The sequence below is a fragment of the Manis javanica genome, chromosome 7 (assembly GCF_040802235.1).
Source record: "Manis javanica isolate MJ-LG chromosome 7, MJ_LKY, whole genome shotgun sequence".
Classification (NCBI taxonomy): Eukaryota; Metazoa; Chordata; class Mammalia; order Pholidota; family Manidae; genus Manis; species Manis javanica.
Genome location: NC_133162.1, coordinates 91027984 through 91043061, shown reverse-complemented (window position 1 = coordinate 91043061; position 15078 = coordinate 91027984). Strand labels below are relative to the sequence as shown.

General features: G+C 40.8%; 1 pseudogene; it reads left to right on the top strand.

Annotated features, from left to right (window-relative positions):
* LOC108403195 (disrupted in schizophrenia 1 protein-like) overlaps positions 1-15078 on the top strand; it is a 79705-nt pseudogene that overhangs the window by 63206 nt on the left and 1421 nt on the right.

Here is a 15078-nt window from a genome sequence, read left to right as displayed (position 1 = left end):
TGTGTGTGTGTGTGTGTGTGTGTGTGTGTGTGTGTGCATGTGTGCATACATTTGTGCATATGAGCAAGGGGGTAGAGTACCTGCATTTCAGGCTTTGGCAGAAGTACCTGAAAATGTGCAGTTCATTTTCACTCCCAGCAATTGTACTTCATTTACTTCCTTTATGTGAAGCCTGACAAGACTGACCCTATCCTTCTTTGCCCTGCTTGGGCCTTCAGGGACCCTGGCCCATCTATCTGATTTATAACTTGGGGAGACAGTTGGAGCCAGGCTGGATAATGCCAGGTGAAGCCAGAGTTGTGGAGTTAGGTGTGCTCAAAGCCAATGCTGTCATCTTTCCCACCAAACCTGTTCTAAAGGGCCTCACTTTTGTGAGTATTTGTTGATTTGAATTAATACAATTCTCCTTGATCCTTAGAGAAACTGCAACCAGCTTCAACACCTCTCTCATACAATCTGCTCAGTGCCCAGCCTTCTCAGTCCTTCAGCTAACCTGCCTCTCGTGGCAACAGCCACTGCCCCAGTTCACTTCCTTGTTATCCTACACCTGGGTTCTGCAAGAGATTCTTGACATATTTACCTTCTTTCAGTATCTTCTCCAATTCATCCTCCACATGGCCAGCAGAGCTATCTTCCAGAAGACCAGTGGGAGAGTGTTATTCCTTGCCTTGAAACCCTTGGTGGCTTACTGCTCCTCTTGGGATGGTATCCAAGTTCCTTATCTTGGTAACTGAGGCCTTTCCCAGCCTGCTCCAGCCTGCTGCCACACCTTTCCTCCTGCTGGCTCAGCCATCTGGTACTGCTTCCTGTTCTGGAGGACACCAGGAGAGCCATGTTAGGCCTTAGCTTTCCATTTTTCCTCTGCCTGGAATGACCTTGCTTCACTTTTTCACTTGCCAAGCTCCTACTTACCCTTTGGTGTGGCTCCAGAGCCACTTCCTTGTGAGATATTTCCTACCCCTTTGAGATCAAATGAATTCCTCCTTCCATTTTGTTCCCATAGCACTTTGGACATGCCTCATTGTAGCATTCACCACATTTAATGATCATTTATTTATGGGTCCAGGTTTTGTATGTGACTATGAGCTCCATGCTTACATGTCACTTCTTTTAGTCTAGTGACATTTTTGGATGCCTGCTGCTTCACATACTTCCTGGCACTCCACAGATGCTCGATTCATTTTTGTTTTAGTGAAAAGATTAACCTTGTTAAGATGGACCACAGTATCTAGGACGACGGTTTCTTGGGCTGACTTGTCTAAGGCATAAGAAGAGAATCTGAGAGGCAGACATACAAAGCACAAAGGCATTAAGTGGTCTAGCCATTTATTCTGACGTGGAGGGGTGTTTCTCTATTTCCAAAAGTCTGTCACATCAGCTGGGTGTCCTATTAGTCAGTCAGTTCTGACACGATCCACCCGGAGATTGCATCAGATCCTGCAGGTTAAGGGCTCAAACTCCACAAGATGCCTGCCTTCAGATGCCAATCACAAGTCCAAGTCATGACCTGTGCTTCTGACTGGCCCGTTATAGATCCGAGGTTCCAACAACCCTTTTGTTGGGTCCAGCTAATTTGCTATGGGAGCTCACAGGACTCAGATAAGCATTTTACTTACTAGATTACCTGTATATTATAAAAAGCTATAACTCAGGAACAGACAGATGCACAGGGCAAAGTATGGGGAAGGGGTGCAAGGCTCCCATGTGAAAGGAGGTTCCTGGCAGCTGGAGCTGCATGCCACACCAGCGCTGCCTGGGGAGGCTGTTTGCCCATTGTGCTTGTGTGGAGGCCCTGGACTGTTCCTACCACCAGGAAGCCTCTGGGACTGGGGAAAGGGCTGGTCTAAGGACCTTTGGAAACATCTTTTGAAAGATTTGGAGTACAGTGTCCTGGGCCTTTGAGAGTATATTCTAATTCCTTAACCCCTCTCTCTCTAAGTACAGTTGATCCATGGTATCATGGATTTTGTATGTGCAAATTTGCTTATTGATACATTATTGGTAACTCCAAAGCTGATGTTTGCAGTGTTTTCCTGGTCACCTGTGAATAAGTGCAGTGTGGTTAAAAATTTGAGTCGCCCAGTGTGTACTTTCCCAGCTGAGGTGGAGCTCGGTGAACCTCTGCCTTCTGTTTCAGTGCTGATCCTGTGAAAAGTGTCCTTTTCTGGTCTCGTTAGTGTCATGTTTTCCCTTTTTTTGGGCTTTTTGTTGGTGATTGCACAGTTTAGGATGGCCCCCAAGCATAGGGCTGAGGGCTGTGTAGTGCTGCTAAGTGTAAGAAGGCTGCTACATGTGGGGTAAACTTCATTCAGGCAGGAGCTACAGTGCTGGGGGCTGAGAGTTCAGTGTTAGTGAAATCAACAATATATATTACATAAGGTATCTTTAAACTGAAACATATATAAAGTGAGGTTACGTATCAATCAGTTGACAAAAATATTGTGACCAGAGGCTCTCAGGGGCCTAACCCCGTGTCTCCTCTGGAAGCAGTGGTTTAGTATTTGCTGACTGAATACCCCTGGCCACTTTATAGAATCTAACGACCATGAATGGGAATTGACAGTATGTGTATTTTATGCAGTTAAGAAATAGGTGCCTGGGGACAGCGCCAGGGATTGGGTAGGGCTGAGAGAATTTTGATAAAAGGAAATGTTAGTTAGGTGTGCAGAGGGGGAAATAAGGAGGGAAATGGGCCTGCAAGTCAGGCCCCCTCAGGGTGTGGAAGCTGGAGGGAAAGGAGGACACTGCCGTCTCTCATGGCTGTGTCACTGGGTAAGACATGCCCATTAGTGGCTCTGCTTCCATTCAAACATATCCTGGAGCATCAGTTCATGGTCCCACAGGGATAACTGGATGAGGGAGGTAAGGTGAGGTGGGTGATGGCTCTAAATGAAGTTTTCTTTGACCTTCTTTCCTATAGTTTTTCTGCTTCAGCTGTAGGAAATATTTACTAATACCACCGTTTGGGTGTGGTGATGATAATGCTGTGCTTTATGTAGAAACTGAACCACCCACACAGACTTTCTTCTATTCCTAATATGTAAGACTAAATTGCTGATAAAATTTGCATTTGTAATATGGAACAATTCAAGGATAAAAGGGTTAAAGTGACCATTCACTCATTCATTCATTTAGAAAACTTTTGCCTCCTACGCCTAGCACAACACCTTGTGCCTGGCTTTGGAGATGGTGTGAGTTAGGATAGGTTAGAACCAGTCAGCACGATATCAGAGGGTTAACATAACAAAATTGTGTTTCTTGCTTATGCTGCATGTTCCACAGTGGTGGCTGGGGCTCTGCTCCATAGAGTCACTCAGGAACTCATCCTGTGCCTCTGAACATACGGCCCCCTTGGTCACTGAGAAAGCAGGAGAACACTAAGGGATCCTGCAACATCCATTCAATGCTTCAGTGCAGAAGTGATTGCTCTCCCTGCCATTTACACCCCATTCACAAAGCACGGTGGGAGGGTAGGGTGACCTGTTTGGTGCCCAGAACAATGAAGGACCAGATAAGGGTGGGTGCTGCCCCTTTCCACACAGACACAGAATAGTCCTGTCCGCCACATGGAGTGCACAGACAAAACAAAGCAAAACAAGAGCCATAACATGGTGTGATAAGTACTAAGATCATTTCTGGCAAGCCCGTTCTCCAGTGGCTCAGATTAATCACCCAGCATCATCCTGACTCTTTTTCACCCCCAACATGCAATCTCTTAGCAAATCCTGCTGGGTCTATCTTCAACCAATCATCCTCTGAAATATCCAGAATCTGATCGCTTCCCACCATCCTCACTGCTCCCATGACCATCAGAGCTACCATCACCTCCTTCCTTGGTGGTTTCTGTGGCCTCCTGCCTGGCCACTCTACTTCTGCCCTCCACAGCAGTCAAAATGAACCTGTTAAAACATCAGTCAGATCATGTACTCTTTTTTTTTTTTTGAGAAGGCATCTCATATTTATTGATCAAATGGTTGTTAACAACAATAAAATTCTGTATAGGGGACTCAATGCACAATCATTAATCAACCCCAAGCCTAATTCTCAACAGTCTCCAATCTTCTGAAGCATAACGAGCAAGTTCTTACTTGTGAACAAGTTCTTACATAGTGAATAAGTTATTTTCTTACATGGTGAACAGTGCAAGGGCTGTCATATCACAGAAACTTTCGGTTTTGATCACGCATCATAAACTATAAACAATCAAGTCAGATATGATTATTCATTTGATTTTTATACTTGATTTATATGTGAATCCCACATTTCTCCCTTATTTTTTTTTTAATAAAATGCTGAAGTGGTAGGTAGATGCAAGATAAAGGTAGAAAACATAATTTAGTGCTGTAAGAGGGCAAATGTAGATGATCAGGTCTGGGCCTACAGACTAAGTATTAATCCAAGATAGACAAGGGCAACAAAATATCCACGGATGCAGAAGATTTCTCGCAAAACAGGGGGGCTGATGTTCTAAGCCTCACCTCTGTTGATCCCCAATTTCTCACCTGATGGCCCCCTGGGACTGTGCCTGTCTGCCTGTCTTAGGTTGTTCCTCCCTTGACGAGTCTTACCCGTCTCTGGCTAACCAGCCATCTTCTGGGGCCATACAGGGAAATGTAAAGTTGGTAAGTGAGAGAGAAGCAATATTCTTTGAAAAGGTTAGCTTTTTACTTTGCAGGTGTATGCCCTGTGGCTTCTATGCCCAGCATTTGTCTTGAGCTATCTTTACCACTTGGAAGAATTATGATACTCAGTAATTTTCGATATGAGGCATGAATTCTACTAAAGGGTTGTAATTAGGAAGGAAGAAGAAAAACTATAGAAGTAGCAGATGGAAGAAAACATGGGAAGATTATTTCTTTGACATAACTTCTTGTAGAGTAACATAAGCATGTATAGGTTTTAACAAACTACTAATTATTATTATTATTATTTTTAGATAATTATTTTTTATTGAACGGTAGTTGACATACAGTATTACATTAGTTTCAGGTGTACAACACAGTGATTGAACATTTATATACATGATAATTCTAGGTACCAGCTATCACCATACCAAGTTGTCACAATATTTTGACTATATTCCTAATGCTATACATTACATCCTGGTTACTTACTTATTTTACAATTGGAAGTGTGTACTTTATTTTATTTATTTCTTATTTTATTTTATTTTATTTTAATTAATTATTTTATTTATTTATTTATTTATTTGTGAGGGCATCTCTCCTATTTTTTTTTGATCAAATGGTTGTTAACAACAATAAAATTCTGTATAGGGGAGTCAATGCTCAATGCACAATCATTAATCCACCCCAAGCCTAATTTTCATCAGTCTCCATCTTCTGAAGCATAACGAACAAGTTCTTACATGGAGAACAAATTCTTACATAGTGAATAAGTTACATGGTGAACAGTACAAGGGCAGTCACCACAGAAACTTTCGGTTTTGATCATGCATTATGAACTATAAACAATCAGTCCAAATATGAATATTCGTTTGATTTTTATGCTTGATTTATATGTGGATACCACATTTCTCTCTTTATTATTATTATTGTTTTTAATGAAATGCTGAAGTGGTAGGTAGATGCAAGATAAAGGTAGAAAACATAGTTTAGTGTTGTAAGAGAGCAAATGTAAATGATCAGGTATGTGCCTGCAGACTATGTGTTAATCCAAGCTAGACAAGGGCAATAAACATCCACGGATGCAGCAGATTTCTCTCAGAACAGGGGGGAAGAGGTTCTAAGCCTCACCTCTGTTGATCCCCAGTTTCTCACCTGATGGCCCCCCTGCAACTGTGCCTGTCTTAGGTTGTTCCTCCCTTGAGGAATCTTACCCGTCTCTGGCTAACCAGTCATCTTCCGGGGCCATACAGGGAAATGTAAAGTTGGTAAGTGAGAGAGAAGCCTTATTGTTTGAAAAGGTTAGTTTTTTACTTCTTTGCATATTTATGCCCTGTGGCTTCTATGCCCAGCATTTGTCTTGAGGTATCTTTACCACTTGGAAGAATTGTGGTACATGGTAAATTCGATATGAGGCATGAATTCTGTTTATGGGTTGTAATTAGGAAGGAAGAAGAAAAGCTATAGAAGTAGCAGGTGGAAGAAAACATGGGAAGATTGATTATTTCTTTGACATATCTTCTTGTATAGTAACTTCAGCATGTATAGGTTTTAAACTACTAAGTAAATTGTGCACAAACATTAACATAATAGGAATAACAGTTACATAACCAAAGCATACTTATAATTACCAGCCATCTCCAGTGAAACCAAGAAAACCAGTTAGGCACCTTAGGCATTTGTGAAAACTTATCTATGATACGGTGGATATTGTCCAACTGAACTTGAACAGTCTGAGAGAAATCAGACAAATTACAACAACCCATTCCTGTGGACTGTTCACATCCCATATGTTCTTTTAACAGTAAATAGTCTGTAGTTGTAAGATTTTGGAGCGCTATACAATTTGCACTTCTCCTAATTCTTGGTTGAGTTCCAACAGTGTAGATCCAGTCAAATTTGTTGTTTTACTGTATGCACAGGCCAGCTTAGATATCTCCTTCTTCATTCCCATGGCAAGTCCAGGAACCGGTGGAATGAGTGCATCTACACCTGTAGCAGTGTGTGGATCTTTGTTGGGGTTTTTTGATGATCATCTTCTGGTATGAGTCTTCCAGAGGGTGCTGATGTTGGAAGTTGTTTTTCATATCGTATCTTAGTTCATTTTCGGGGTAGCCAAATTAGGCTTTGATCCTCTGTATAAGCACAAACAAACCCTTTGCCTACACTTTTATATGTCCTTTATACCATTGTGTAGAACTCATTGGAGGTCACCACACAGGAACTGCTTTTTTTTTTGTTATCATTAATCTATACTTACATGATGAATATTATGTTTACTAGGCTCTCCCCTATACCAGGTCCCCCCTATATACCCCTTTACAGTCACTGTCCATCAGCATAGCAAAGTGTTTTAGAGTCACTACTTGTCTTCTCTGTGTTGTATAGCCCTCCCCTTTCTCCCACCACCCATGCATGCTAATATTAATACCCCCCTTCTTCTCCCCCTCCTTATCCCTCCCTACCCACCCATCCTCCCCAGTCCCTTTCCCTTTGGTACCTGTTAGTCCATTCTTGAGTTCTGTGATTCTGCTGCTGTTGTGTTCCTTCAGTTTTTCCTTTGTTCTTATACTCCTCAGATGACTGAAATCATTTGGTATTTCTCTTTCTCCGCTTGGCTTATTTTGCTGAACATAATACCCTCCAGCTCCATCCATGTTGCTGCAAATGGTAGGATTTGCCCTCTTCTTATGGCTGAGTAGTATTCCATTGTGTATATGTACCACATCTTCTTTATCCATTCATCTATCGATGGACATTTAGGTTGCTTCCAATTCTTGGCTATTGTAAATAGTGCTGCAATAAACATAGGGGTGCATCTGTCTTTCTCAAACTTGATTGCTACATTCTTAGGGTAAATTCCTAGGAGTGGAATTCCTGGGTCAAATGGTAAGTCTGTTTTGAACATTTTGATGTACCTCCATACTGCTTTCCACAATGGGTGAACTAATTTACATTCCCACCAGCAGTGTAGGAGGGTTCCCCTTTCTCCACAGCCTCGCCAACATTTGTTATTGTTTGTCTTTTGGATGGCAGCCATCCTTACTGGTGTGAGGTGATACCTCATTATAGTTTTAATTTGCATTTCTCTGATAATTAGCGATGTGGAGCATCTTTTCATGTGTCTGTTGGCCATCTGTATTTCTTTTTTAGAGAACTGTCTATTCAGTTCCTCTGCCCATTTTTTAATTGGGTTATTTGTTTTTTGAACAAACTACTAATTAAATTGCTTACACACATGAACAGAATAGGAATACAGATACATAACAAAGGCAGACCTACAATTACCAGCCATGTCCAGTGAAACCAAGAACACCAGATAGGTACCCTAGGCATTTGTGAAAACTTATCAATAATATGATGGATATTGTCTAACTGAATTTGAATATTTTGAGAAAAATCAGACAAATTAAAACAGCACATTCCTGGGAACTGTTCACATCCCATATGTTCTTTTAACAGTAGATAGTCTATAGTTGCATGATTTTGGAGCACTGGAACTTGCAGTTCTCCTAATTCTTGGTTGAGTTCTGACAATATAGATCCAGTCAAATTTGTTGTTTTACTGTATGCATAGGCCAGCTTAGATAGCTCCTTCTTCATTCCAATGGCAAGTCCAGGATCCAGCAGGATGAATGCAGCTACAACTGCAACAGTGCCAGGATCTTTGTTTAAGTTTTTTGATGATCATCTTCTGTAATGACTCTTCCAGAGGATGTTGATGTTTGAAGTTCTTCTTCATATCGTATCTTAATTCATTTTCTGGGTAGCCAAGTTAGGCTTTGATCCTCTGTATAAACAAAAACAAAGCCTTTGCCCACACTTTGGTATGACTTTTATACCATTCTTAAGAACCTATTGGAGACCACCATCCAGGAACTGCTTTTTTTTAAGAGAAAGAAATATTATCAGAAAAATGTACTTCCATAGCTGATCATCTGACACCCTTTAAAAGATCAAAATTAAGGATATGTAAAGCATGCATTAATCATTGATTTGCAGTTATTTTTATCCTATCAGGCAGTAATACCCCTTTTTTTGTTATCATTAATGTACAATTACATGAAGAATATTGTTTACTAGGCTCTCCCCTACACAAAGACCCCCTCACAAACCCCATTACAGTCACTGTCCATCAGCATAGCAAAATGGTGTGGAATCACTACTTGTCTCCTTTGTGTTGCACAGCTCTCCCCTTTCCCCCACCCCCCACATTATAAATGCTAATCATAATACCCCCTTTCTTCTTCCCTACCCTTATCCCTCCCTACCCTCCCATTCTCCCCAGTCTCTTTCCCTTTGGTAACTGTTAGTCCATTCGTGGGTTCTGTGATTCTGCTGCTGTTTCGTTCCTTCAGTTTTGCCTTTGTTCTTATACTCCAAAGATGAGTGAAATCATTTGGTATTTGCCTTTCTCCACTTGGCTTATTTCACTGAGCATAATACCCTCTAGGTCCATCCATGTTGTTGCAAATGGTAAGATTTGTTTTCTTCTTATGGATGAAAATATTCCATTGTGTATATGTACCACATCTTCTTTATCCATTCATCTACTGATGGACACTTAGGTTGCTTCCATATCTTGGCTATTGTAAATAGTGCTGCTATAAACATGGGGTGCATCTGTCTTTTTCAAACTGGAGTGCTGCATTCTTGGGGTAAATTCCTAGAAGTGGAATTCTGGGTCAAATGGTAAGTTTATTTTGAGCATTTTGAGGAACCTCCATACTGTTTTCCACAATGGTTGAACTAATTTACATTCCCACCAGCAGTGTAGGAGGGTTCCCCTTTGTCCACACCCTCGCCAACATTTGTTGTTGTTTGTCTTTTGGATGGTAACCATCCTTACTAGTGTGAGGTGATATCTCATTGTGGTTTTAATTTGCATTTCTCTGATAACTAGCGATGTGGAGCATCTTTCCATGTGTATGTTGGCCATCTGATTTTCTTTCTCAGAGAACTGTGTGTTCAGTTCCTTTGCCCATTTTTTAATTGGATTATTTGCTTTTTGTTTGTTGAGGTGCATGAGCTCTTTATATATTTTGGATGTCAAGCCTTTATCAGATCTGTCATTTACAAATATATTCTCCCATACTATAGGGTACCTTTTTGTTCTATTGATGGTGTCTTTTGCTGCATAGAAGCTTTTCAGCTTGATATAGTCCCACTTGTTCATTTTTGCTTTTGTTTTTCTTGCCCGGGGAGATATGTTCATGAAGAAATCGCTAATGTTTATGTCCAAGAGATTTTTGCCTATGTTTTTTTCTAAGAGTTTTATGGTTTCATGACTTACATTCAGGTCTTTGGTCCATTTTGAATTTACTTTTGTGTATGGGGTTAGACAATGATCCAGTTTAATTCTCTTACATGTAGCTGTCCAGTTTTGCCAGCACCATCTGTTGAAGAGACTGTCATTTCCCCATTGTATGTCCATGGCTCCTTTATCGAATATTAATTGACCATATATGTTTGGGTTAATGTCTGGAGTCTCTAATCTGTTCCACTGGTCTGTGGCTCTGTTCTTGTGCCAGTATCAAATCATCTTGATTACTATGGCTTTGTAGTAGAGCTTGAAGTTAGGGAGTGAGATTCCCCCCACTTTATTCTTCTTTCTCAGGATTAATTTGGCTTCTCAGGGTCTTTGGTATTTCCATATGAATTTTTGAGCTATTTGTTCCAGTTTGTTGAAGAATGTTGCCGGTAATTTGATAGGGATTGCATCAAATCTGAATATTGCTTTGGGCAGGATGGCCATTTTGATGAAATTAATTCTTCCTAGCCAAGAGCATGGGATGAGTTTCCATTTGTTAGTGTCTTCTTTAATTTCTCTTAAGAGTGTCTTGTAGTTTTCAGGGTATAAGTCTGTCACTTCTTTGGTTAGGTTTATTGCTTGGTATTTTATTCTTTTTGATGTAATTGTGAATGAAATTGTTTTTATGATTTCTCTTTCTATTGGTCCATTGTTAGTGTATAGGAAAGTCACAGATTTCTGTGTGTTAATTTTGTATCCTGCAACTTTGCTGTATTCCAATATCAGTTCCAGTAGTTTTGAAGTGGAGTCTTTAGGGTTTTTCATGTACAGTATCATGTCATCTGCAAATAGTGACAGTTTAACTTATTCTTTACCAATCTGGATTCCTTGTATTTCTTTGTTTTGTCTGATTGCTGTGGCTAGGACATCCAGTACCACCTTGAATAACAGTGGGGAGAGTGGGCATCCCTGTCTTGTTCCCGATCTTAGAGGAAAAGCTTTCAGCTTCTCACTGTTCAGTATGATGTTGGCTGTGGGTTTATCATATATGGTCTTCATTATGTTGAGGTACCTGCCATCTATACCCATTTTGCTGAGAGGTTTTTTCATGAATGGATGTTGAATTTTGTCGAATGCTTTTTCAGAATCTATGGAGATGATCATGTGGTTTTTGTCCTTCTCTTTGTTTATGTGGTGAATGATGTTGATGGATTTTCAAATGTTGTACCATCCTTGCATCCCTGGGATGAATCCTACTTGGTGATGGTGTATCCTTTTGATATATTTTTGAATTCAGTTTGCTAATATTTTATTGAGTATTTTTGCATGTACATTCATCAGGGATATTGGTCTGTAATTTTCTTTCTTGGTGAGGTCTTTGCCTGGTTTTGGTATTAGGGTGATATTGGCTTCATAGAATGAGTTTGGGAGTATTCCCTCCTCTTCTGTTTTTTGGAAGACTTTAAGGGGAATGGGTATTATATCTTCTCTGTATGTCTGTTAAAATCCGAGGTAAATCCATGTTGCCCAGGGGTTTTCTTGGGTAGTTTTTTGATTAGTGCTCCAATTTCTTTGCTGGTAATTGGTTTGTTCAGATTTTGTGTTTCTTCCTTGGTCAGTCTTGGAAGGTTGTATTTTTCTAGGAAGTTGTCCATTTCTTCTAGTTTTTCTAGCTTGTTAGCATATAGGTTTTCATAGTATTCTCTAATATGTATTTCTGTCTCTTTGTATTTCTGTAGTCTCTTTCTATTTCTGTTGGGTCTGTTGTGATGTTTCCTTGCTCATTTCTGATTCTGTTGATGTGTGTTGATTCTCTTTTTCTTTTAGTAAGTCTGGCTAGAGGCTTATCTTTTTTGTTTATTTTCTCAAAGAACCAGCTCTTGGTTTCGTTGATTTTTTCTATTGTTTTATTCTTCTCAATTTTGTTTATTTCTTCTCTGATCCCTACTTCTGACTTCAGGCCTCATTTGTTCTTCTTTTTCCAATTTTGATAACTGTGACGTTAGACTATTCATTTGGGATTGTTCTTCCTTCTTTAAATATGCCTGGATTGCTATATACTTTCCTCTTAAGACTGCTTTCACTGTGTCCCACAGAAGTTGGGGCTTTGTGTTGTTGTTGTCATTTTTTTCCATATATTGCTGGATCTCCATTTTACTTTTGTCATTGATCCATTGACTATTTAGAAGCATGTTGTTAAGCCTCCATGTGTTTGTGAGCCTTTTTGGTTTCTTGGTAGAATTTATTTCTAATTTTATACCTTTGTGGTCTGAAAAGTTGGTTGGTAGAATTTCAATCTTTTGGAATTTACTGAGGCTCTTTTTGTGACCTAGTATGTGGTGTATTCTGGAGAATGTTCCATGTGCACTTGAGAAGAATTTGTATCCTGTTGCTTTTGGATGCAGAGTTCTATAGATGTCTGTTAGGTTCATCTGTTCTAGTGTGTTGTTCAGTGCCTCTGTGTCCTTACTTATTTTCTGTCCAGTGGATTTATCCCTTGGGGTAAGTGGTGTGTTGAAGTCTCCTAAAATGAATGCATTGCATTCTATTTCACCCTTTAGTTCTGTTAGTATTTTTTTTCACTTTTGCTGGTGCTCCTGTGTTGGGTACATATATATATATTTATAATGGTTATATCCTCTTGTTGGACTGAGCCCTTTATCATTATGTAATGTCCTTCTTTATCTCTTGTTACTTTCTTTGTTTTGAACTCTATTTTGTGTGATACTAGTACTGCAACCCCTGCTTTCTTCTCTCCTGTTTTTTGCATGAAATATGTTTTTCCATCCCTTGGCTTGTAGTCTGTGCATGTCTTTGGGTCTGAGGTGAGTTTCTTGTAAGTAGCACATAGATGGGTCTTGCTTTTGTATCCATTCTATTAGTCTGTGTATTTTAATTGGTACATTCAGTCCATTTACATTTAGGGTGACTATTGAAAAATATATACTTATTGCCATTGTAGGCTTTAGATTTGTGTTTACCAAAGGTTCAAGGTTAGCTTCTTTAGTATCTTACTGCCTAACTTAGCTCACTTAGTGGGCTGTTATATACACCGTCTGGAGATTCTTTTCCTCTCTCCCTTCTTATTCTTCCTCCTCCATGCTTTATATGTTGTTTGTTTTATTCTGTGCTCTTTCATGTTTCCTTTAACTGCTTTTAGTGGGTAGTTGATTTTATTTTCTGCCTTTAGTTAGTATTTGGTTGGTCTGCTTTCTTTGCTGTGATTTTCTTTTCTCTGGTGTCATCTGTTTAGTCTTAGGAGTGCTCCCGTCTAGAATCGTCCCTCTAAAATACCCTGTAGAGGTGGTTTGTGGGAGGCAAATTCCCTCAACTTTTGCTTGTCTGGGAATTGTTTATTCCCTCCTTCATATTTAAATGATAATCGTGCTGGATACAGTATTCTTGGTTCAAGGCCCTTCTGTTTTATTGCATTAAATATTTCATGCCATTCTCTTCTGGCCTGTATTGTTTCTGTTGAGAAGTCTGATGATAGCCTGCTGGGTTTTCCTTTGTAGGTGACCTTTGTCCTCTCTCTAGCTGCCTTTAAAACTCTGTCCTTGTCCTTGATCTTTGCCATTTTAATTATTATGTGTCTTAGTGTTGTCCTCCTTGGGTCCTTTCTGTTGGGAGTTCTGTACACTTCCATGGTCTGATTATTTCCTCCCCCAGTTTGGGGAAGTTTTCAGCAATTATTTCTTCAAATACACTTTCTATCCCTTTTTCTCTCTCTTCTTCCTCTGGTACCCCTATAATGCAGATATTGATCCTTTTGGAATGGTCACACATTTCTCTTAATATTGTTTCATTCCTGGAGATCCTTTCATCTCTCTCTGTGTCAGCTTCTATGCGTTTCTGTTCTCTGGTTTCTATTCCATCAATGGCCTCTTGAATCTTATCCATTCTGCTTATAAATCCTTCCCGAGTTTGTTCCACTTCTGTAATCTCCCTCTGGACGTCTGTAATCTCTCTCCAGACTTAATCCCTTAGCTCTTGTATATTTCTCTGCATCTCCATCAGCATGTTTATGATTTTTATTTTGAATTCTTTTTCAGGAAGACTGGTTAGGTCTGTCTCCTTCTCAGGTATTGTCTCTGTGATCTTTGTCTGCCTCAAATTCTGCCTTTTTAAGGTGATATAGTTTGCCCACCTGGCACGAGTGATGGCTGGGAGAACGTCCCTTCTTATTGGTTTGTTGCCTTCCTCTCCTGGGAGAACAGCGACCTCTAGTGGCTTGTGCTAGGCAGCTGCATGCAGACGGGGCTTCTGATTCTTTCCTGGCTGCTATGGAGTTTATCTCTGCTGTTGTTGTGGGTTTGACCTGCCTCGGGCTGCTGCTCCGATATGGTGGAGATGCATTGGAGGGGAAATGGCTGGGAGGCTGTTTATCTCTGTGAGGGGCCTCTGAGCTGCCCTGCTATCCAGGGGTTTAGGGTGCCCAGAGTTCCCCAGGATTCCCAGCTGCTGGACTAAGTGTCCCAGGATGCTTTCATCCAGCTGTGAGGTCCCTGTCCCTTTAAGACTTCCAAAAAGCACTCGCTTTTCTTTGTCCCTATGGCATCGGCTGCAGGGACCCACTCACAGGTCTTGCCATCCTATTTCCCTAGTTTTCAGCACCCCACGCATGCACTGTGTCTGCGCTCCAGTGCGGATGGCTAGGGCTGGATTTTTAGCAGTTCTGGGCTCCCTCTCCCTCCCCACTCCAACTCCTCTCCTCTCGCCCGGAGCTGGGGTGAGGGGCGCTCGGGTCCTGCAGGGCCATGGCTTGTATCTTACCCCCTTCACGAGGCGCTGGGTTCTCGCAGGTGTGGATGTAGTCTGGCTGTTTTCCTATGTCTTCTGGTCTCTCTTTTAGGAAGAATTGTCTTTGTTGTATTTTAAAAAATATATGTGGTTTTGAGAGGAGATTTCCGCTGCTCTACTTACGCCACCATCTTGGCTGTGCCTCCCAGATCATGTACTCTTTTGCTCAAAACCCTCCATTAGCTCCCCATGACCCTCAGAGTAAAATCAGACCTTTTAAATGGTCTTCATGTCTCTTCACAATTCATCCCTCATTGATCTGACCTCATCTGCAATCTGCCCCTTAATCAATCCACTGCAGCCCTGGACTTCTTGCTTTTCCCTGGCAATGCCAGATATGCTTCTGTTCAGAGCCTTTGCATTGGCTCTTCTCTCTGAGGGAATGTCCTTCTTCCAGAGAGC